Source organism: Ambystoma mexicanum, chromosome 3q (genome assembly GCF_040938575.1).
Source record: "Ambystoma mexicanum isolate Mex_15411 chromosome 3q, UKY_AmexF1_1, whole genome shotgun sequence".
NCBI lineage: Eukaryota > Metazoa > Chordata > Amphibia > Caudata > Ambystomatidae > Ambystoma > Ambystoma mexicanum.
In genome coordinates, this window is record NC_090926.1 from 444,024,650 (window position 1) to 444,050,112 (window position 25,463).

Consider the following 25,463-nt stretch of genomic DNA (forward strand, 5'->3'; position numbering starts at 1 on the left):
CATCCACAAGGTAATGGGAACTGTGAGAAGCTCAACGGCTTGTTAAAGGAAAGGATAGCCAAGTTGAAGCTTACTCTAAAGAAGGGATGGTTGCACTGCCTTCCACTGGCACTATATGCACTTCTGAACCAACCCAGGTATGACCATCATCTTACGCCAGACGAGATAGCCACAGGAAGAAGAATGAGAACTCCTCTGAGACCCAGAGATAGAACTAGATGTGATGCCCAGTCAACAGGAGAGGTTTTAGGGTTTGAAATGCAAAACTATCTGAACTACATGACATCTTGCCTTACTGTAATTTCAGACCAGCTGCAGCGACGACGAAAAGGGTGCAGAGCAGCACAGAACACAGAAGGAGACACTACAACATACCAAGTTCAAGGTTTACCTGTTCTACCCGTCTTCACTGGAGACACCGTCCTTGTGAGGAATCACACAAGGAAAAAGTGGGACGAGCCAAGGTTCAACGATCCTTTTACAGTGGAGGACTGCACTCCATCTGCAGTGAAACTACAAGGCAGGAAAGCTTGGATTTTTCTCAGTGATAATAAACCCTACATCGGAGAAGGCCCCCTGCCTGCACCCCAACGAGAGGAATTGATGAGCGACGGGGAAGAACCGCAGCACGTACAGAAGAGATCCATGACGCAGAAGAAGGACGCATGACCAGCCAGACAAAAACAAAGAACTTTTTGCAAATTGTGGCTTAAATTGGACACTTCCTCTAAGCATAAAAAGGGATCAGAACATAAAAAACAGACACTCTGTGCATCTTAGTTGCAGGGTGAAGAAGAAAGTTGCACACACAAGCCACAACACAGTCTGATGTCTTTGAACTTTGAACTTAGGCATACTTAAGCTTCGAGGAAAGAATATGCCAAACTTTGAACGAGGACACGTACATTGGAAGCAAATACAGTATCCTGATTCATTTAATACTGCGCCACTATTGGAAATCACTTATGGCGTCCCACAGTAGAGACATCACAAAGGACATAATAACATATCTTGGTCTAGTGATAAGATCATACTCATCATTGGTAGGGAGGCTCACCAATGTCACTAACTTTCTACAAGATCCTGAAAACGAAAAGACAATAAGAAAACTACTCACTGTTATTGCTGAACAATTTATCCTACTCCCTGAGTACAGGGAGAAAGAATCAAATGTTCCCAACACAGGCGGCAATAGATGAGCTTATCAACACACTGTTCTTTCGCATAATCGAAGACTGTCCAACTCTTATCGGGAGAAGAATAGATGCTCTCATGTTTCTTCATGACCTAGCAAACACAGAACATTTATGCCATCTTTTAAATAGAATCATAATTCTAGTCGCACTCCAAACGACTAGACAGTGCAGAATTTGTTCACATTTAGGAGAAAATATATAATCCTGAACCTCAGCAAGACAGGACAGATGTCCCTGTCACTAGAAGACATCAGGTTGGCACACAACGTCCTTTTTTGCCTAGTCACTGACTTTCCAGAGCTAGTGGGGAGACCAATCGATGTTGACGTCCTCACTTTCATCAGAGACCCAGCCAATATCGCACAGATGGGAATGCTCTTACACGGAACTTTCTAACCATCAGAGGAGCTATCTGAGGAGAATCTAAGAGCCTTCCGCCGAGGGACAGATCAAAGAAGCGGTGCCAAGAACTCCACTTGTCATATTTGTTTTTACTTTCATCCCTAATCCTTCATACTAATCAACGTACACTATATCCTCAGGATTGAAGGAAATTCGAGGAGTGGATTGGGAGCTCACCTATTTTGAACATGCACAGTAAAGGGACTCACCAAAATGTTATTTTATTTCTGATTGTTCCCATAGTCTAGCAAAGGAACTGTATCCTGACACAAAGGGACAATTTGAAACTCACGAGAGGGGGGACACTTGTGGGGTACCAGACACTCTTAAAACACAGAAACAAGAAATACTGAAATTGGTTGAATGATCGAGAGGGGGATCCAGAACAGCAATCTGGTCCTCCCACAAGAAGAGAGGCAACCCTGCTTCTCTGGAAGAAAATGCTGTTGCCTGACCTACAGGGGCATAATGTGCCTATGCATCATATTCATTATTGTTCTACTGTCTTTATTGGTACACAAAGCATCCCAATTTCAGTGCACCCACCTAATGATGCACACATAAAACCCACAAAAGCACCCAGACATTATGTAGTCATTCCAGCCCCTAGAAGATCTGACAGTGGAGTGAATGAACTTGAAATGGATGTAATTAGCAACGATACAAACACTTGTAGTAATGAACGAAAAAAAAAGCCGGAGGGTGGCAAGGGATGAATGAAGTAACATCACTGACAACTACACACACACAAACACTGAATGCACACAACACAGGCCTAGTGTCAATGACTGCAGGACCACAAACCAAATCAGCAGAGAAGAGAGACTGCCTGCCATAAGAAACGTGTGAGAAAACAAAAATTAAAGCAAAAACCAACATGGGAGTTATATCAGAAAGTCTTAAGAAAACAAGAGCGACCACTGAGAAATTCTCTGCACAAACACAACTGATAGTAGACTCATTAGTTCCGCACATAGCCAGAGCAAGGGAACTACAAGAGGAACTGAAGAACAAAATTGTAGAGACTGTATTACCAAGCATATATATTCCAATGCAAGAGACAAGCACCGGTTCCACAGTACAACAACATGCTATACCAATGCCAGAATGGATGCAAACATTTATAACCTGACAGAGAAAGATGTATGAAGAGAGGAAAAGAGCTACCAGACTCTTGTCCACTCAAATGGTGCAGATGAGGATGCCTGCACCATGGACCAGGATACCTGAGAATCCTCCAGCAAGATAAAGTCATACCAATGCTTTCAGGGATGTGGTCATAGCCAACTACAGGAAAACATTAAGAATCAAGAGAAGTATGCATGGAGATGACAATGAATTCAATGACTACCTGGACAGCACAGCACATTTGGGAAAGAACATTTGGTAGCAGCACATGAAAAAAGTTGGAAGACGGAGTTCAGAAGGGGAATGCTTTGTTTGCGCACTCATACCATACAGCATGTGGAAATCCAAGATCTTTGTAGCTGTAGAAATAGATGTCCAGACAGCACACTCTATGTCACACGTAGCAATGTGCAAGACCAGAGGGCAGTTCATGGGTAGTGACGCCTCTCTGAAATGGGCAACTGAAGCAACTGATCCAAATGAAGACAATTATGTACAGGACAGAAAGACAAGAAACAATGGAAAGATGAAACACATTGTGATCAGATATGAGTAGCCTGGAGTTAAAGGAGCAGAGATCTGAAGAGAAGCAAATCAAAAGCTAAACGTCCAAGGAAAAATTCCAGAACAAGCTCGGAAATGGAAGAATCGAGGGCAAATGCAAATTTGGGGAACAGTGCTTTCACCAGACGGATGGGAGAAAGGAGTAGTGATATGCCGCGCATGGATGGTCTTCGGTCACTACGAGCCGACCATCAACATAGTGCAAAACTACTCACATGGGTCGAAGACAGTGGAGGACCCTTGCAGATAGTGCCACTAGAAAGTCCAAAGTTCTGTTTCAGGAATAATTGCACAAGGAAGATTGGAGAGAATCAGAACTGTGGACAAGTTTTCAACACTCCAGGAATGGTACATGGAACCCCAGTGATAATGGACCATTATTGGGTGTGTGGATCCAAAGCAATCATCAAACTGCCAAGAGAATGGGGAGGTATATGCACGATAGTAAACGTCCACGTTCTAGAATTGGTGATCCCGAAAAGTGACCTGAATATTGACAGTTTCCCAAAAGCAGATGCTCACCAAAGGAAGAAGAGATCTGTAGAACTGATAACTCGGATGAAGAGAGAAAATTACTTCTATGCTAAATCAGACAAAGTTTTTCATGCAATCCCATATGAACACAGGCTGTTCAGCCTCACCTCATCAGTGTTCACAACAATTTTCATGCCAAGATTCCAAGTTGGAGAAAATACTAAATGGTTACAGATAACCAGATGGGGTTCCTGGATTCAATGCGATCAAGGAAGAGTTAAGAGCCATCCGACTGATGACTCTCCAGAACAGATATGTGTTTTACATGATCTCAGCCATGGATGGAGGAGTTTGTGCAAAAATAGGAGAATCATGTTGTACATTTATACCTTTTCACGACGAGGAAAATGGAACCTTAACAGAAGCCATAGGTATGCTGACAAAGCTACAGAACCAGATGATCGATGAAACTGACAAAGTTGATGATGACAGTTGGTTTGGATCACTATTCTCTTGGGTCCCACAATGGATGGCAGACATATTCACAACGATTTCTAAAACATCTACAACACGTTTCAGATAATACCTGGAAGGATATTTTCACAGTCATACATCTAAGTTTAATCAACATATTCAATAAGGATTCTCCAATCAAAACAAAAAGAAACAAAGCTATGGAGAAAAACATTCAATCCACGCACATGGTGAATCATGCCACACAGTGCATATCTGTTAAGAAGCTGGATTGTCAGCAGCGCTAATACAAACCTAGATTGGCAGAGGTCCATTGAAAAATTTGTAGAAGGCACCAGTCTAGAACAATATTTAAATGGACAAACAAGGTATATTCCTCCAATTGCACCAAGGCACATACACATTGTCAGTCCAAATGTTTGCCATCTTCTGTGAAATAATGTGCAAAGAACGTCCCATGAGCTTCTCACAACTGTGTGAGGGTCAACTTTCAATTGCCAATTGATAAGTAGCGAAAATATAGAGGCGACTATGCTTGAAAACACAAAAAGAATTGGTTTCCCTCCATCACTTCCGGTGTCATCGTAACAACACATTCTGACCCTTGAGTACATTGAAGAGGAATAGATGATGCTCTTTACCCACCAGATCAACGCATTCAAGCCAGTGTTGTAACCTTACCTGCGCTCTTGCATCAAGGAGTTCATCACATGGTTCAAACTCGAACACCAGGAAAAATCTACAATGAAATTGATCTGACCAACTCCAGCAATACAAAGAACAGCACACTCTTCTACACAACCATCATTCAGCTTTCAGACCTTTTGGAGTAACAGAAACCGCATCAACACATATTGGGTTATACTGCCTAGATTTTATCACAGAAGCATTACTAACATACCGTGAACTTTATCTGGCCTACAATCGAAAATAAGAATTGTAGACCGTGTATCGTCTAGTGTCATGATGCCATGTGATGAGCCTAAGTGTTCTGACCTTTCAAAATAGACTGTTCAGCATTTACATGCCCCATGTCACAGGTAATGGGGCATCAAAAGCTTGGATGTTTCACTAGATACATAAACGCCTGGATAATAATTTGCTGAGACAAGAAATCACTGTGAAGTGTGTTGTTTTTCCTGCATGTAAAATAGTGTGTGAAACAGGGGAAAAGGTAAATCCTGCTTTAAGGAAGCACCAAGACCAGCAACATGCCCTTTTACTGGCTTCCACCCACGAATAGAAATTAAAGAACCTGAGTGTACTTTCTAACTAAGATATCAACTTCTCTCCCAAAATATAAAGTGTTCAAGGTGTAGACACACGGACAAGTCTGACCTTCATACCCCCCGCACAACTCTTGACATAAAGACAGAGAAACAATAGATGTGCCTCAGTCTTAGGCCCATCACCACAATCATCAATGTATCACAGGTGTGAAAAGCAGTATTCCCTTAGACAACCATTCAGACGATACCCAATTGATGACCTGAACAAAATGGAACTGACATCAATCGATCAAGTCGATTGACTGGGAAATCAGAAAACAATTACGTCATCTCTGGCATCATGACGTAGCCGTGCTTATAAATGAAGTGCATATTCATCCATTCTTGAAGCTACACAAACCTGCACTAGTTTATTGCATATAGGCATGAAGCACATTCTTGTGACCCATGTAGGTTAGAGGACAAACAAATATACATATCTCTACATTCATATCTTTCGAGAAAGTTGAAACCGCAAGATGCAAAGAATCCATACATTTAGTTTGCCATGCCTGACTGCCACAGATATATGGAGGAGCCATAAGGAACACTACAGAAGTTATAGGCATCTAAAACAAGCAAGAAAGGAGAGGAACATTTGGGAAAAACCAACAAGCTGACATGATCACCGCCGCTTGAGGCGAGCTGAAATAGTAAACCAAGCCAAGGACAAAGTGGAAGCAGGAAAATTCCAACAACCGAGACAGTGAGCCACCTGCTCAAATTCAGGCTAAAATCCTCATAATTACAGATGAGGGCTTCATTTCATGGTCTCGACACATGGGGCCCAAATGGAGACAATTGTTCACAGAGAACCTTGAGGGAAGAAGATACAAGTGTTGTGCATGATTCTTAATTGACTGCACTCTCACAGGCTTACGTGATCAGAGAATAGCAACATTAGTGAATGCTTTGCACTTCCATGCACTTCATCATTACCTTGAAGAGGTACATTCAGTCTTAGAATGTTCTAGGGTCACATGGCTGGAATGACACATTCTGCCCAATCCAAATTCACCTTTCACGTGGGGATATAATTTGTTGCAAGGGTCAATGGTCTTTCGGCGACCCTGCAACATTGTAGACGGGTGCTAGTAGAGGTGGTCCTAGGAGGAGCCACTGATTATGGCTAACCAATTACAAAACTAACCTATATATTCTTTATATATAACTTACCGAAACTGACCATTGCAAATGTCTGATAGATTTCCAGGAGGAAACCTAGATTTGTGACATTGCACCGGGATAAAACCAGGTAACACATGCTTAAAAGCTGAGAGCTCTAGATGAAACTTGTTTTCCTGGTGTGATCCCTGTCATGTTTATTTGCTAATAAATGACAGTAACATTGCCCCATGGCCGAGTCTGCAGGTTTTGTGGCTGGGAAGTTTTGAGGGGCCCAAGTGAACTCTGCTGATAATTGGGATGACTGCTAGTTGACTCCGGCCATGCCATACAAAGTGGTAGCACAGGAGGTTGCTAGGTTCCTCCTGCAAGAAACCGTCTCATCCCGCCGCATGCCCGAGGGGTTGTGTGGTGACCCGTGGAAAATGACACCTATAATCACACATGTATGGAAAGAGGTCAACAAAAGCTGCCTTTTGAGAGAAATCATGCCTGCCTGCCGTGGGAGACCTATCAGACCAGGCGTGAGAATGCCAGGTTGTGGGAGAGGCGGCGCCCGAGAGACCTCAGCAGATCACGGAATGTAAGTGTAGACTAAGCTATATCGCAAATGTGGGTGATAAGCACACGTGGTGAATTGTGAATTAAGCTTTCAGGGTGGAGAGCAGCAAAAATATATGTTATATTGTATTGATTAAAATTGGACATATCGATTTGAGGTCAAGTAAGTATTGGCAAATGTATTGTTTAAGGTAATGTAATGGGGGATACGCCTCTTCAACACTTATGCAAGTCCCTTCCGCGATATCAAGCCAAAATATGCAAGTATAGCGCAGAATGGACTTGTGACACTGGGGCCAAGTTGGCGAAGCCATGGACCAAAGATGGAAGCTTTCCAAATGTGTGCAGCAACAAGTGGTCACTTATCTGCAGGCAGCATTTAAGGGGAGTCAATTAAGCCACTGATTGGCCATATTAAAATGGTGGAAAATGTTTCAGGATGAGGAAGCGGATTTGACTCAGTGACATTGGATGCTGAGGAAATGGGATGCGGAGAGCAAACAGCCCTCACCCCCCTCCGGATCCTAAAACTGTAGATGCAGACACAGTGACAAAGAGCAAGGAATTTTACTGCATGACAGAATTAAAAGCAGTGGCTGGATACACATATCCCACTTTCACACCACCAGTGTATAGTAGCAGAGATGCACATAATAGCGCAAAGCAAGCGAACAAAGGAAAACAGGACAGTAGCAGCGAATGCAGGGAGCCGAGCAAGATGCAAGCAAAGTTACAGGATAATGACGCAGGAAAGACAGGTCTTACTACAGGCCAAGAGTTAGTAGCATGGAACAAATGGATAGGTGGACAGATATTGATCACATTATACGAAAAACCAGCAAACGAAACAGATAACGTGGCAAAAGAAGCATTGCACAGTAAATACAAGGGAGGAGGAAGCTAAAGAATGGGCAGGGACAATGGAGGAAGTGCATAGGAGAGAAAAGGAAGAAAAGGAGCAAAAACAGAGATTACAAAAGGAAAGAGAACGAGCAGAAGCACAAGAGAGAGAAGAGAAGGAATGAAGGAAACAGAAGATAGAAGGCATAGCAAACAGAAGAGCGAGAAAGGTAAGTGCAGCTAAAAAAGGGAAAAAAGGAGGTTAGAAGATTAGCGGATTATTAAAGAATGCTGATGCAAGCAAGAGGAAGACCGCAGAAATTAGAGGTACGAGAGCAGAGAGAGGCGCTCAACCAAAGTAGTAGGGATTAAGATGGATGTGGCACGTTTGAAAAGGGAGGATGAGGACAGTATATGGAAAAGGATTTGGGAACTTTATAAGAGCAGAAGAAGCAGCACGGCTGCCCCACAGGCAAACGGGAGTGCTGAACCCTTGGTGAAGGGAACACGAAATTATAGATTGGACAAAGGGAAGGCAGCAGCGCAGCATAATTTTAAGGAGACTTAGTTTCAGCGACGATAGATGGGGACATTGACAGTAGCATCAGGACCATGGGATCAGAAGAGGACTCAAAAGGGAGTGAGGATGATGAGGAGGGACAAATGTTTGCCGCTCCAGGGAAGTAAGCCCAGACAGAGACACAGTATAGGGAGATAAGGAAGGCATGAGCAGAGAAAATGGAAACTTTGGCAGGCAACTGTTGCATCTAATAATGGGGCAGCAAGACACCGGCGATATTACTCTGTATGGGCAGAGGCTTAGGGCATGGCCAGGACAGAAAAACACAGGGATGGCAAGGGAGTTCACAGACACCAAAGACACAGGGGGGCAGGATGGAGGGGTGAGGCTAACACAATTCCCATTATTAGAGAAAGGAGGTGCGCAACCTCTATATATTCCATGGCAGCAAATGGACAAGGACAATTTAAGATGCAAACTGCCTCCGTTGAAGGCTGGGGATGGCAAGTGGATCAATGAGATAGAAAGATTGACAACATGGACGATATTACCTGTAGGAGACATGGAAAGTCTCTTCTCAGCCATTCTTGGGGAGGAAGCTGACAATGTATGGAAAAGAGAAGAGTATCCTGGAGTGACAGCAGAAAACACCCACACAATGGTGCACTGTGCAATAACTGTTGGTGCACTGTGCAATAACTGTCGAGCGGTTGTATGGCAAGCTCAAGGGTGCAATACCCAGGTACTTTGGATATAAGCATGATTATGGCACTCACAATGCATGAGGATGAAGCCCCACTCCAATGCATTCAACAGATCCAAGAGAGATGGCGTCTTGAGCTGAGGGAACCATGTGACAAAACAGTGGGGTTATTTTATCATATGTTATGTCAGGGGCTATCAGACCAAGTGCAAAAGCAGCTTATGAAGCTAGTGGGGATGGAGGCTAAACCGTGGTCAGAAATTCAGCTAACTATAGTGCACTATTGCCGATAATTGCAAGAGAATGCGAGAAAGAAGCAGGAGGAGAGGAAACAGGATGAAGCAAAATCACTGCAGTAAACATTATCCAAATATACAATGGAAGGGATGATGTTAACAATCGGAGAAAGACTAGTTACTCAGCATGTGTGGAATAGGCCACATATGGCAGGGGGGGTTTTGCAGGACGAGGAGATATGAAAGAGTGGCCAAGAGGACGAGGAGAGATGTCTCAGGGGCGAGGATTCGGACACCCAATGCAGCAAAACACATGAGGGTTCCAGGGGGGACAGCAAAAGCAAATGGGGGTTCCATAGTATATTGGTTTTGTGGAAATCAAGGACGTATAGTCTCAGCATGCAGTGATATCAAAATGGGGGAATACAGCAACAACTCATGTACCAGACAAGGTGAATAAACAATACACTCAAGACCACATGCAAGCACAGACATACGTGGCACAACAGATGCATACCCAAGACATGCCATCAGAGCAATATCAGCCAATGACACATACATTACAGAAACAGGGACACATTCAGCAATAACAACCAATGCAAGAAGCACCAATCCAAAACAACACAATCGCCACAACACATGCACATTCCATGTTGCAGACTCCCAATGCAAAAACTAGGAGGGGTGACCGTTAGAGGTGGCAATCCATTCACAGGGACTGGAATGTCACTATATCCACAAAAGGACAGCCCACAGTCATACCTGATATGTTCAATCCTATCTGTTACTCCTAATCCATCTGAAGAATCACGTATAAGGGTGACCATCGGTGACAAGACTTTTTCCTTTCTCGTGGATACCATGGTGACTAGGTCCTGTATTAGGGAGGGGAGATGTCTAATGTCAGGCATTGCCATGAATGCACAGGGATTTTCTGGGGCATCAGACTTGGTTCCCTTTACTAACAAGGTTACCACTTTCTGTGGCAGAACATGACTAGACCATGCCATTATATTCCCAACAAACACCAGTAAATACAATGGGTAGAGATATGATGAGCAGACTGAATATGACCATTCCATTCACTGAAATAAGGATGGTGTGTTTGACACCAGGCATTAATTAGATGAACATGAAGGAACTCATGCAAACGTATTGTGGCCAGACGGTACACGGGGCAGGGGGTTGGGTGTGCCATTAGACATTAACCTGTTTTCATATGGGGTGGAATTATTAATAGCATGGCTCCCAGGGATACAGGGTAGGCTGCAGTGAATAAAAAAAACATGTTTTTATTTAGACAAGAGATTCCCTTATATGAGAAGGAAGGAAAAGTTATCCCCATAGAAATGTGGGCAGCTATAGTGAGAGACAAAAGGAAAACAATACATGAGACAGACAACACAGGACGATCAGTGCTTGCAGTGGGGGAAGGCTACACACTGACTGACATGACAGATGAGGAATTATTCCAAGACGATCAATGAGATCATGAGGTAATATTTGATAACAGTGAGTGTTACACATTGAGTGGGAATGCATTACAGGGAAGTACCACAGAGAATGGCTGTGTTGCAAAAGCAACCTCCACAAGTTCTCAAGGAACACTTAGGGCAGGTACCCAGCGTCTTACGGACCACTAGTCCCTATGACAAAGGTTTGTTATAAGTGATTGGGGCAGTAAAGATAAAGCTCAAACCACAAGCAATTCTACCAAGGGCAAGACAGTATCCCATATCACAGCAAGCAGACCTCTCTGCTGCCTTTGATACTGTTGATCACTCCTTACTTCTCAATACTCTTTCCTCCTTTGGTTTCAAGGGCTCTGTCCTTATCTGACTCTCCTCTTACCTCTCCCACTGCTCTTTTGCTGTCTCTTGCGGTGGCTGAACCTCCCCTACTTTCCCACTGGTCTATGGAGTTCCCCAAGGCTCTGTCCTCGGACCTTTCTTATTCTCTATTTACACCTCAATCCTTGCCCCTATCATTGCTTCATTCAGGATTTCTCACTATTTCTATGCTGATGACACACAGCTGTTTCTCTCCTTTTCTTCCTTCACCCCTGACTTACATCCAAATCTCTCATCATGTCTTACCGCCATAAAAAACTGGATGTCATCTCACTATCTCTCTTTTAACACTGACAAGACTGAAGTCTTATTCTTTCCTTCTAACACACTAACTCCTCACTCTCCCCCTCCTTCTATTCATTTTCTCCCTTCTAATCTTCCTATTTCCACCCATGTGCGTAATCTATGCATTTACTTTGACTCTTCCCTCTCCTTTACCCATCATATCTCACTTAATTCTCATGCATGTCACTACCACCTCTTCAATATCCGTTAAGTCTGCTCTTCTCTCACCTTCCATGCTACCAAACCTTTAAATTACTCCCTCATCTTTTCTCACCTTTTCTATTGTTCTCTCTTCTTCGGTCTCCCCGATTCCCATCTCGCCCCCCTCAAATCCCTCTACCACTCTGCCACCCATACCCTCTGTCTTCTCTCTACCCATGACTCATCTCCGACTCACTCTCTTACCTAGGCTGGCTTTCCTTCCACTCCCAGCTTAAATTTCACTTCCTTTGCCTTGTCTTTCAATCTCTTCATGACCTTGCCCCTCCGTACCTCTCCTCTCTTCTCTCATTCTACACCCCCTCTTGCACCCTTCGTTCTGCAGATCTCTTTTTACTCTCTGTCTCCTCACCCCCTTGTGCCTCTTCTCGTTTCCACTCCTTTCAGCTCCTTGCCCCCCTACACTGGAACTTCCTACCTCTTTCTATCCGCTCCATCCACACCTATTCCTCCTTCCACTCCTCCTTGAAATCACTCCCCCTTCACTCCCCACCCTGACACCTTTTCCCCTTTCACCTTTCTCTCTCCCTCTCTAATACCCCTGTCATTGTTCTCTTTATCTTCACCCCTAAGTTCTCCACTCTTCCTACTACTCACTTTACTCCCTACTCTTTCTCCCTCTTCCTTCCTTCCCCACCCCCTCCTCTCTTCTTCATTCTCATATGCAAATTGTTCTACATACTGTTTTTTTCTGGTTTGATTCATGTATATTATTATTGCGTCTACTGTTCATGTTCAATGTATTCCTTTTGTTAAACTGTAATGCCCCTTGGATTAAGGTGCTATATACAAATAATAAATACAATAAATACAAATACAGACGAGGACCTTTATGAGAGAATCGCTGCATTAGTGAAGCAGGGAATATTGGTACCATCAGAATCACAATGTAACACCCCTGTGTACCCTGTGAAGAAGGTGACAGAGGTGTCTTGGCATTTCGTCCCAGACTTGTGCCCTTTGAACCAGATAGTAGAGGCAGAATGTCCATTAGATCCACATCCAGCAACCATCCTGTGCAGCATCCCAATGAAAGCTATGCATGTCACTGTGGTAAACTTGAAGTATGCCTTCTTTTTTGTACCACTTCATGAAGAATCACAAGACCTGATGTAATTCCTCTATATCTTCAATAGGGTCCTTCAAATGGATCTGGGCAGCATACAGATAGAGAGCATCATTATACAACATGTAGATGACATCTTGATTTTCAGCAGGACAGAAGACCACTGTCAAAATGACTCAGTGTATGTCTTGACAGTATTGGCAGAAAGAGGCTACAAGGAGGACAAGGAAAAATTGCATATTTGTCAAAAAGAGGTGCTATACATAGGATAATTGATATCCCCGGATGGGAGAAAGGTGACTCCAGAAAGAGCAGAGGCAAACCGCAGAACACTGTTGCCAAAGATAGTGAGGGAGATGCAGCAGTTTCTAGGCTGTAATTATTGCAGAGGGTGGGTGTTTGACGATTGCACATACACAATACCTTTGTTAAGTGGACTCAAGGAAGCACAAAAGGGGAATGGCAAGTTGTTATGGACAAATGAAATGACTGATGTATTCAAAGAGCTGAAGAAAGCAATATTCACAGCTCCATCGTTAGGGATTCCAGACTACAAAGACAAATTCTTCCTGTTCTCACACTGCAATGGAATAGTGATGACTGCGGTACTCACACAGAAGACTATCCTAAGACACAAGTCCATGGCTTATTATAGAGGACGTTTGGACCCAGTGATGAGTGGACATTACACTTGTGAGCAACCAGTGACTCCTTCCGCATTCGTGGTAGAGAAGTCAGACAGTATTACTATGTGGTTTAGTACTACACTTTACATGGAACACGCCCTTTTCTGATTCTTGAAAAGGCCCAAGAGTACGTTGACTACTGGATAAAAGGTGATTTAACCGAATCGAGCAATCAAAATAGTAAGATGCAGGCCTGTAAGCCCAGTGACATATTTAGCAGAACCAGTGGAAGAAGGAGACTATGGGCCTGAGCACGACTTTGGCGGTAACGCCTGCGGTATTACTGCAGGTGGTATTAGCCGTACCGCGAACTCCCCGGCGCTAATAGCGCCGGATCACGAGTTCAGCCGTAATGTAATTCCCCATTGAACCCATTAGGCTCAATGGGGAAAATGTGCGCTCTTACCGCCGGCGGATTTACCGCTGGCGGTAATAGCGTGAATTTTCTGTGGATTTCCCCCCAGCCAAGAGCTGGGGCAAAATCCGCTGAAGTCCTGATTTGGCGGACCCTTAAATCCAGCGGTAATAGCGCGACCGCCGGATTTAAGGGTTATCGGCAAAGTCGTGATGAGGCCCTATGTTTACGACTGTACTACATACATAGAACAGTATGACAATATTCCCAAAGTAGGGGAGAAGCCTCCTGAGGGAGCGAAGTGCTTTATATTGATCTGTAATTGACAATAGGCCAGACAACAGGGGAAAGACATACAGGGACGTTAGTGGTGACCCTAATAGCAGACAGTACAGCAGAAACAATAGCAATCGCGAGATTGCCTTCACATTTTCAGCGCAGGCTGCAGAATTACTAGCTCTTATAATAGCATTAGAAGTATGCAAGGACCAGGAGGTTACAGTGTATTCAGATTCGGTGTACGTTACGTCTGCAGTACACTCTGGACTGTCATGTTGGCTGAGGAGGGGCATCTGATGTGCAAACATCACACCAGTGCAGCACGTACAGTGTATTCAGATTCTGTGTACATCACGTTGGCTGAGGAGGGGCATCTGACGTGCAAACAGCACACCAGTGCAGCACGCACCCCTATTGGGCAGACTCGTAGACGTGCTTCAACTCCTAGTAGCAGTAGCAGTCGTGAAATGCCATGCCCACACAAAGGGGAGGATGCAGTCTCCTGGGGCAATGATGCAGCAGATGCAAAAGAAAAGCATGCAGCAATTTTTCTAGGAATAGCAGACTTTGATACCCCATCGAAAACATGTATTTGTGTGCACAGCATGATTTGAAAGGACAGCTACAACACATTACCAGTTACACAAATAATAGAATTCCATTCAAGGGTTCTGGCAGAGGAGAAAAAGTTGTGGATGAGGAGGTGATGTTCAATAGTGCCCACTGATGCCTTATGGTGACAGGTAAGCACGGACAAGCTAGTTATCCCAAGAGCATGATTGAGGATTGCACCCACACAATTGTATTACCCTACTCACATGGGTAAAGAGGTACTTGCTGCACACATGGGGGAAGAGTGGTTCTTGATGGAGAACTGTGTTACTGGTAAAAAATGTACTGCAGATCATAATTTACATGTAGTGAGAGGAGCCATACCACACCCGACTGGTCCCTTCCAGCATCTCTATATAGACTATGTTGATATGATCCAGGTGTGACAGGAATGTCACTACATGATAGTGGTTGTATGCCCATTTTCCCGATGAATCGAAGTTGGTCCCTGGTCACATCCCAACGCCATCAGAGATGCAAAATTCCTTGTTAGAGAGGGGTTCCCCCAATGGGGGGTGTGTGAGCTCCTGCATTTAGATAATAGACCTCATTTTGTGAATGAGGCTTTTGAGCACATCTCAACCCTACTGAGGATACAGCACACATTCTTCTGTGCCTATAACCTGCAAGGGACCAGGGGGGTGTGAGCACCTAAATGGCCAGCTCAAAGGAAACATTCGCAAGATAAAAGTAACTTTGAAAAAAGGATGCCTTCACTGTTAACCTTTAGCACTATTTGCATTGCGTAATCAGCCCTGATCTGATCACCATTTAACTCCCCATGAAGTGGTAAAAGGACAGTACATGTGACTTCCCCTGGCTCCTCCCACTACGTCATTGACAGATGCAAATGAAACATCCAATATTTGTGGAGATGAAATGTGTGAATATGTGGCTTCTTTGATGTCTAGTGCATCTTGTATTTCTCGTCAACTGCAGGTGCAGGGGGAGAGGACAAAGAACAGTGCAGTTGACAACAGTACAGAAAAAACTGAAGGACTATTAAAGCCATGGTTGTTGCATCCTGGGGACACTGTCTTACTCTGCAATTTTGTAAGACCATGGTATAAGCCACAGTTTGAAGGTCCCTTAGTTGTGGAGAAAGCCACAGACTGTGCAGGAGAATTACATGGCAAAATGGTATGGAACTACATTGGAGGCATTAATCCCTGCCGCGGCTGAGACCTCTTCCCGTCTAAAAGAAGACAATTTGATGCAAGAAGAAGACAAAGACAAAGAACAAGAATCAAAGCCACAAATATCTAGATACAGAGCACGAGAGCTAGAAAAAGACAATACATACACCTACATTAGGTAAACTGTTTTTTCCTTACAAGCAGCATTCATTGACTGTTTTCACTGCATGATCTTCCAAAGATGTAACTCGTTCCAGGAATGCTTCATTAGATATGTAATATAACCAGAAACAGAACGAATGATACGCCCAAGACTATTTTTTTAATGCTTTTCTATTATATGTAGCCCATACCTATCCAAAAATGATAAGTGGAGACCCAGCCATTATTTCCTCACTTGGAAATCCGAGAATCTGTATAGTGTAGGAGCAATTGGTATATGCTGCACTCGCCCAGAACTACAGACGTAGGGCTTGAATTAAAACACACTAAATCAATAAAAACACATTTTTGATGCTTTTCAGCATCAATCTACAGATGCCTGGAGCCCCGCAAGACAACAAAATGGGAATTATTATACAAACCGTTGTAATAATATTGTGTGCCTTCTGCTGTTTTTTACTTCTTAACACACCTTCTTTTACGAAGGTTCTTGTTTGCAGATGCACAGGCTTTGACCCTTACTAATGTAACCCCTGTCCATGCTGTTACAGAAGCCATATTCAGGCAGACACCAAGCACTGCAGAAAAAGTCAAAAAGGTTGTTTATTTATTTATTTATTTATTAATGTTAGTATTATTTTTTTACATTTGCAAAGCACCCAAACCCTGAGGCACCAGAGCGCTGTTGCGAGACCAATTACATGATACAATCTTAGTGAACTAAATAGATTAAAGGATAGAACAGCAGGAATAGCAGATTAAGGACAGTAAACAGTGGTCAGAGGCCAGAAGGCCAGAGTGGGTTCTTATCAGTTAGGTAAAAAGCCACGTTTGAGTTAGGCACAGTGCAGAGTTATATTTCAATCAGGTAAACTCATACATGACTAATTTGGCCCATTTATCAACACACATGTGATATAGTAACATGGCTAAGGTAGGGAAACAAACAACAAAAGAGAGCTGTTATGTCTGCTCTCTCATCCCCTATGCCATGAATGATTCCAGAAATGTTGTGACAACTGAAATTCCAGTGGGAAGAGCGCAATGCCTCATGCATCTATCACTTTGCACCACAAGAGGACGATTTCAAGGGAAGCGAGCAACACTAAGGTGGATGTGCAAGAAAATGTTCCCATACAAAGTTAACTACATAAAGACCCAGGATATGTTAGACGATTACTGGAATATAGTAAAAGTATACAATATATCACTTAAAGACCAGGCAAAATGAGAAGTACAGACAGTGACACAGAAAGAGTTACAGTGTCCCAAGACAGAGCACTTACAAATAGGAGAAAAGCCAGGATGTTTGGAAAGACCACAGATGCTGGTGTATGGACAAGTATACACCTCAGAGTGATGGAAAGAGGGAGTAGTGGGAGTAAAGTACATGCTCTCCTAATGGTTCCAGTGGAAGTAGTACAGCAAGAAAATGACAAGTGCCTCAAGAAATGGGAAGTAAGTGTCAAATGCTGACATGGGTCAAGAACGAGGCAGGACCCATGCCCATCATACTGCTCAAGGGAGCTGCTTTATGTTTCCAGAACAATGGAGAAGTAGAGTTTGGGGAGAATGAAGGATGCAAACAGATTTTGAAGACATCATGCATGAAGGTCAGAACAGCAGTGCTCATGGACCACTGCTGGGCCTGTGTATAGAAAGCATACCTGCAGCTGCCACTCAAATGGGGGGGGGGTGGGATATGCTTACTCATACATTTGAATACCCCAGCATTAGAAGTGCCTCAAATGGACATACAAATTGAAGGGTTCTCTAACATAGACAACACCAAAATAAAGACAAGATCTGCAGGACTGACAAGAATGAAAAAAACAAACTATGCCTCATCAGACATGGAAAAGGCATTAGATGAAATACCATCATTGTTCCTGCAGTACAGACAAGCACAATTGCCAAATGGCTCCAGATCACACGATGGAAGCTGATGCAGACAAAAAACTCAACCATCAAAGGGTTCAACGACATCAAGGAAGAGTCGAGGGTGGTCAGGTTGATGGCCCTCCAGAACAGATACTTTCTGGATCTCCTCACAGCCATGGAATGAGGCGTTTGCATGTCTGAAAAGATGAAGATTGACTGTCATGCATATTCTCATGGAGGCAAACATGCAAGTACGAGCGCGATAGAAATAAAATATCAATCAATCAATCAATCATGGAAAATGGACTGGAGGTGTTGGCAGCAGCATCAGTAATAGTGTTGCTAGAACTTTGTGTCATTCAAATAATTTTAACACAGCAGAAGAAAAACAACTAAGAAGACAACAGGGATGAAGGTGCTGATTGATGTAGAGACAGAAGAAGATAAGGAAACAAAAGCACAAAATGCATTGAGAACACAACTGACACACTGCCCTCTGTTCCCGGCAGGAGCAATGTTTGAGTACCCATACAACACTCATGACTATTTGGGAAAATGGGTTTGGTGCACCCCTGACGAGACTGCAGTGATTTCACATGGAGCATGGATAATCATGGTAAGTCCTATGGACATCATGGAGGGATAACAAAGGTTTGGCTCCCAAAACTGCAGATGAGTAGAGAGAGTTGTGTAGGTAGTGGGTTGACTCATCAACCAGAGGGGGATTTAGATGAGGGATGAAGTCTGACCGTCATGCCCCCTGCACAACTCTCAACATGAATAATGAGAAATAGATGTGCCACACTCTTAGGCCCATCACCGCAATCATCGATCTATTGCAGCTGTGAAAAGTGGTATTTTCTTAGACAACCGTTCTGACATACCCAATTGATGATCTGGATGACATGGAATTGACATCAATCAATCAGGTCGACTGACTTGTAAATCAGAAACCAATGACATCATCACTGACATCACTCCATAGCTGTGCTTATACATGAAGTACATATTCATCCATTCATGAAGCTACATGAACCTGCACTAGTGTATTGCATATAAGCACGAAGCACATGCTTATGACCCATGTAGGTAAGAGGACAAACATTATACATATCTCTACATTCACATCTTTCGCTAAAGCTGAAACCGCAAGATGCAAAACATCCATACATTTAGCTTGCACACGCTTGACTGCCACTAACATGGAGAAGCCATAAGGTACACTACAGAGGTTATAGGCCTCTGAAACGAACAAGAAAGGAGAGGAACATTTGGAAAATAGACAAGCTGACATGATCACCACAGCTAGAGGCGAGCAGAAAAAGTACAGCCAGCCAAGGAAAAAGTGGAAGCAGAGAAATTCCAGCAACCGAGATGGTGAGCCACCTGCAGAAACTCAGGCTAAAATCCTTATAATTATAGATGAGAGGGCTTCATTTCATGGTCTCGACACACAAGTCCCAGACAGAGAAAACTGTTCACAGTGAACCACAGGGAAAGAAGATACAAGTGTTGTCCACAATTTGTTAAGTGACTGCACTCTCACAGGCTTAGGTGATCAGAGAATAGCAATATTAGAGAGCGCTTCGTACCTCCATGCTCTTTTGCATTACCTTGAAGAGGTACATGCTGTCTGAGAACTGTCTAGGGTCCCAAAACTAGGAGGATGCATTCTGCCCAATCCAAATTCACCTTTCACAAGGGATATCATTTGTTGCCAGGGACAATGGTCTTTCGGTGACCATGCAGCATTGTAGAAGGGTGCTAGTAGAGGTGGTCCTAGGAGGAGCCACTGGATATGGCTAACCAATTAAAGAACTAACCTATATATTCTTTATATTTAACTTACCCAAACTGACCAATGCAAATGTCTAATAGGTTTCCGGGAGGGAACCTGGATTTGTGACATCACACCGCGATAACACCGGGTGACACATCCTTAGAAACTGAGAGCTCTGGATGAAACTTGTTTTCGTAGTGTGATAGGTAAAGAAGCTGCCAACCCCATCCCAGTGCCTATTGGGGTCCCCCAAGGCTCCTCCTTCTCACACACATTATACAATTCATATACTAAGTTCCTTTTCTCAGCCCTAGATGATATGGGTGTCATCTACACCAATTGTGCACATGACACCCAGATACTCATCCCACTATCGGGAGACTACACCCAAGATACCCACACCATCAACAAAATCTATGCCATAATCCAAAACTGGATGACATTAAACAGCCTCTGTCTCAATGACGATAAGACTGAGGAGCTTATTGTGAGCTCCCAGTCTAAAATAGCGGCATTACATCCTGACTATTCGTCCATCAATATCGACAGCACCATGATGCCGGTACTCAAACAAGTAAAAACACTAGGTGTCTACTTAGATGCCAATCTTACCATGACCAAGCACATTAACCCCCTTTCATCTTCCAAGTCCTATACCGCCAAGTTTATTACCCTCAGTCGCCAATTCCTGACCCCCACTAACTGCATCACGCTGGCAAGAGCACTGATTTTATGCAACAAATAAATAAATAAATACACAAATAAATAAATGCATAAATCCCTGTTATGTTTATATGCTAATAAACAACAGTTATTTGCCCCACGGCTGAGTCTTCCGTTCTTGTGTCTGGAAGGTTTTGATGTGCCCAAGTGTACTCTGCTGATAACTGGGTTGACTGCTAGAGGACTCCGGCCACGCTATACAAAAGGCAGACCTGAAACAAACACTCCGTTCTCTATATGACCTCTACCTCATTAGGCACCAATTGTGCAGTGACACTGGCAAGAGTTCAGTGTGTTGAGAGTTTTTATTATGGATCTCTGTTTCAGACAACGCCTGCACACCACAGGAAACAGCATCTTCTTCTTTCGCTAGAAAAGGGGCATTCCATTTTACTGACGGCCAATCATCACAGACCTGCCCCTCACTAGCACTGGCTGCTCAAAAATCTCCACCTCACCCGTGGTCCCTGTCCCACTGGTCTAACCTCTGGAGCATAGCCGGATGAGCAGACCACAGCCAACAGAGATGCCAGACTGCCAGCCTGTTAGGATCCTACTGTAACCTGAGCAGTGACGTCCAGCACAAGACATTGATTGCATTCAGCTGTCCATATTGCTTGTCCCTCTTATGGTCCAAACACGACTTGACATGCACTTGTGGCAGTAGACCTATCTCTGCCAAAACATACCTCCTATTTCGGATCTCCAGCCAGAAACCACTCATCCACCATGCACACCTCACTCAGAACGCAACGACTTTAAAGATAGTTACAACATTAGCTGCCTCTGCAATTATTTTATGCAAATGTGATGTACAGTTTATCATGGTATTTGCCTCCAATGTAATATGAAGCTGTTTAGTAAACTGTACAGAATATCGTCTACGGAACTCCCCGACAACTCAGGACAAATCGAGGCCATCACAAATGCCGTTAAGCTCTATGCAAAACAGCACCTTAAATAACACTAACTTTCTTTCTTGCTTGCAGTTTTCTTAGTACTCTCCACAGGCCATAAAGGACGCTGCTGAGAAGACATCTTGTCAGCACTTCTTAGCCGGATAACCAACCTTTGCATAGCACTCAGCTCTGACCTAGCTACACGAGCCCTTACACGAGTTAGCACTCTGAACTGGGTACAGGGGAACATGTTCAGGCTTTAACGCGAATAAAGTGACCCAGGATGGATGCAATTCTTAGCAGGATACATTATTTAGCGGGCCTCAGTCCTAACCCAATGAGCCATTTGCTAGTGTTCAGAAGAGAAGAAGGAAAAACAGATGTCTGGGCGCGGGCGGAGAGGGGGAGGGGGAGCTCAATAGAGGGCCGCATAAAGTGAGGAAGCGCGTGAGATAGCGTAAATGAGCAATAGCTGGGGAAAGATTGAGATTACACGTGAAGGAAAGAAGTGGGGGAATGGAGAGCGAGGGATGGGGCGATGCACGCATTTTTTGCTTGGTCTGTTGTGTCTTTTCTTTGAACCTAGCCATTCAGTCCTGAAAACTTCGCCCGCACATTTCACATTAAAAGGCAGTCAAAGCCCGTGACTCGGGCGCAGAGAACGAGCGCGGGAAATCTCAAGGCTGGAGTTTAAGTACTAAAGGACATCATTCAAAGAAGCCTTTTTTCCATGGGCTTTGCATGGCATTGATAAGAAAATGCAAAACAAGATTTTAACATAACGTATCCTGTCAGTCAGCTTTGGTACGTACATACGGAATGCTGCTTCTTTCGCATAATCACTGTGGTTGCAAAATTGCTTAATAGCAACAATTTCTGGGTTTAACAAAATCTGGCGGAATGTGGAATAAGTGTACCTGGTATGAGGCATTAGTGCCTCGGCGGTCAGCTTGATATCATAATTGCCCTCCTTTCTGAGGGATGGGTTAGCAATGGAGCACTGATGTATGCGAACATAGATAGTCGCGGGAGTTAAGCGCTCGCTTCAGCCTGCAGGACTGAGGTTCGAATCCAGGAATGGACCATGGGGCTTTCCATGCATCTGAGATCGATACACGATATTGAAATTGAGTAATAGCATCACCTGAGGAATGCGTAATGAAGCTCACACCGTGAAAATATGCAGAGGCACTTGCAATACCGAAGCAAGGTATTGAAAAAGGTACTCTGTACCACTGATTGATTGGTTAGTGGATGCAATGATGGCCTTACACGCCAACATCTCGTGGGACGAAGACATCTGTGTTGCTGAAATAAATCTTGCCACCCCCCCCCCCACCCCGCACTTCCAACTCAATCAGTCCCCACTCAATACATTTTTGAATCAAAACACCTGGCCCTTATCCCGAACTTGTTTTTCTTTTTCAATGCTCTACCTACAACATAAATGCATTGTTGTATGGGTGGCCTTCGCCCCTAGTCTAGGCAACCTATGTATGGCCGATTTTGAGGATGACTGTGCCTTTTACCACGGACCCTCAACCAGATCAAATGCCGCTATGGGGTCGTTAAATAGATAACATCCTATGTTCTGGCCCAGAACACACAATCAGGTATGTTCTTCCAAACACGGTTAAATGAGAGACATGTGAATATGTTATGTCATGATAAGAGTTGTTATGCAATACTGCTGGACCTAGAAACCCAAGCTACTCCTCACTGATGAGGCCCAATGAGGCCGAACCCTGTCTGGGGAGACCTGTGGTCTCTTGCAGAAGGGATCCGACCTAGCATTTCGGGCTGGACTGCCCCTTTTGGGGAGGGGGGGAAAGCCTGATTTGCATATGGCCTTTCACCTCCTGTAATTGCTTGGCACGCTGAAGAACGCTAGTCTGGAGGGTTGCCCAGAGCATTGCCAGAGGTTAAGATTAATTCTAAACCTTCCAGTCATCACCTCTTTTGTTTTGCTCCAGTCACCACTGACGTGGCTAGACAAGAGTTTGTCATATCGTTCCCCGCCATGGCATGTAGACCTCAAGAGGACAGCAGAAGACAGTTCGGTGTCAAGGTGGGGAGGGATGTTAATGGTAGATAAATGAAGTAGTGAGGGGTATGGATGTAGTTTGTGATAGTTGGCATGCATGTCGAGTCTGTGCAGAACGAAGAAGGCATAACATTGATCAGAAAAAGAAAATGCTTAATGTCAAGTGTGTATGCGTATACCCATGTGTGATGTTTTAGGGAAATACTTAAATGAATAAGTTTGTGGTTACATGATGGGCTTGATGTGAGCTCAAGCATACCCTTGAAGTGTACAGGCCGTTGGGCCATCAGATACAGTATCCTGACAAACTGCAGAGGGATAAATATGGGATTGCTCAGTCGACTATCAGAAGTGACAAAGCCCACAGTGGAATTTTTGCAAATGGTTAATGAGGTGGACACCATGAGCAAGAAACATCAGATATATGCAGGCCCGGCTCCAGGAATTTTCATCTGTGTGGGCCAGGGTTGTGATCAGGGGGGCCCACATTCCATTGGGTGTGGGTCTAGGAGTACCCTAAACAAAGTGCCTGCGTTGAATCAGATTTCCCAGATCCGTGATCCAGCAAACAATGTCTTCCCAGATCTGCAAAAAATATGTCTGCACCCCTCTATAAAAAACAGTACAGAGCCAAAGAGAAGCAAGGAAAATAGTGTTGCAACATCAATCTACCTATCTTCCCTTCCCATCTGCTCTCCCCTTTCTGGTATATCTGATCCTCCTTCACCTTTCACCGTTCAGTTACCTTCCTTCAGCTGCCCTAATCACTGTTCCCATTTACCTCCCCTCCCACCTATTCACACCAGCACCCAGCACGCCTTTCCTTGACTGGCTTAGGAGAATTATTGAGGGTGATGCCTCCTCTTCCTCCTCTGAGAGGGCTGAGCAGTGAGGCCCCCAGTCTTTGTACCATCTGAGATGGTGTCCACCCAACAATACCTTCCTGAGCACTGTGGCTACTCCCAGCATGCCCCGGAAGAGATACTTGTGCTCCCTCCATCTTGTTGTGAAAGATAGATCCCCCCGGCCCCTCAGAATACTGAAGCAAGGAATAGGCGATTTTGTTTCCTACAAAATTACATTTTCTTTCAAACGTCAGTTAATTTCAAGAACAGAACATACCATGTCCAATCAACACAGGTAGTCTTTTGATCTTAAGAATATTTCGAGCACAACAACATATACTCCAATAACATACACATGTACATACAATCCTCCCTTCACCCACCCGTTCCACAACCTCCTTCCCCTCCTCCTTTCCAACTGAAACACTACAGTCGTCCCATTCTGAATGTCTGCCATCAATGGTTAATTTCCAAAATTCCATGTTTAACACAAAATGTTATTTAATTGAGTTGAGAGTGCACTGGAGTCCTAGGTCCTGCATCAGGAGGCAGACGGTGCTGTTTGAGGGGTTTGCGGCCTTCTGGTATCGCTCCTGGTGGGGTGTGACCCTGTACATCATTGTCTGGAACATACTGTCAACACACTGGTTATAATATGCAAGTGTCCATGATGACTCTTTGTTTGATGTGTTTACTTTGATTTGCTATTGAATGGCACAATCTTATTCAATAAATGTGGCCTGGATATTTTCAAAGTTACATGTGAGTGTCCTAATGCTTGTGCTGTCCATCTATTAAACCATGAGTGAGGCTTTTTGGAATAGCTTATAATGTGAACTGAATCACTTCGAGGGGCACCTAATTTTAACAGGTAAGGCATAGTGAAATGAAAAGTATGCCAAGGATCACACACTTTGATCAAGTGGTAAAGCCATAATTTGAGCCTAGCCTGAAATTTAGATTTCTGAGCTCAAGTTGGTACAAATATGTGTTGAAGTTTGGCTTTTAATACCTAAAATAATACTAAATGTTATACATATCACTTTAAAAAAATGCACAAGTCACATGATAAACCAACCTGAAAATGTATTCATCATTGTAGAAACATGTTGATGAAAAGATTAAGGGGGGCGTTTTGTTTTGAATCCAA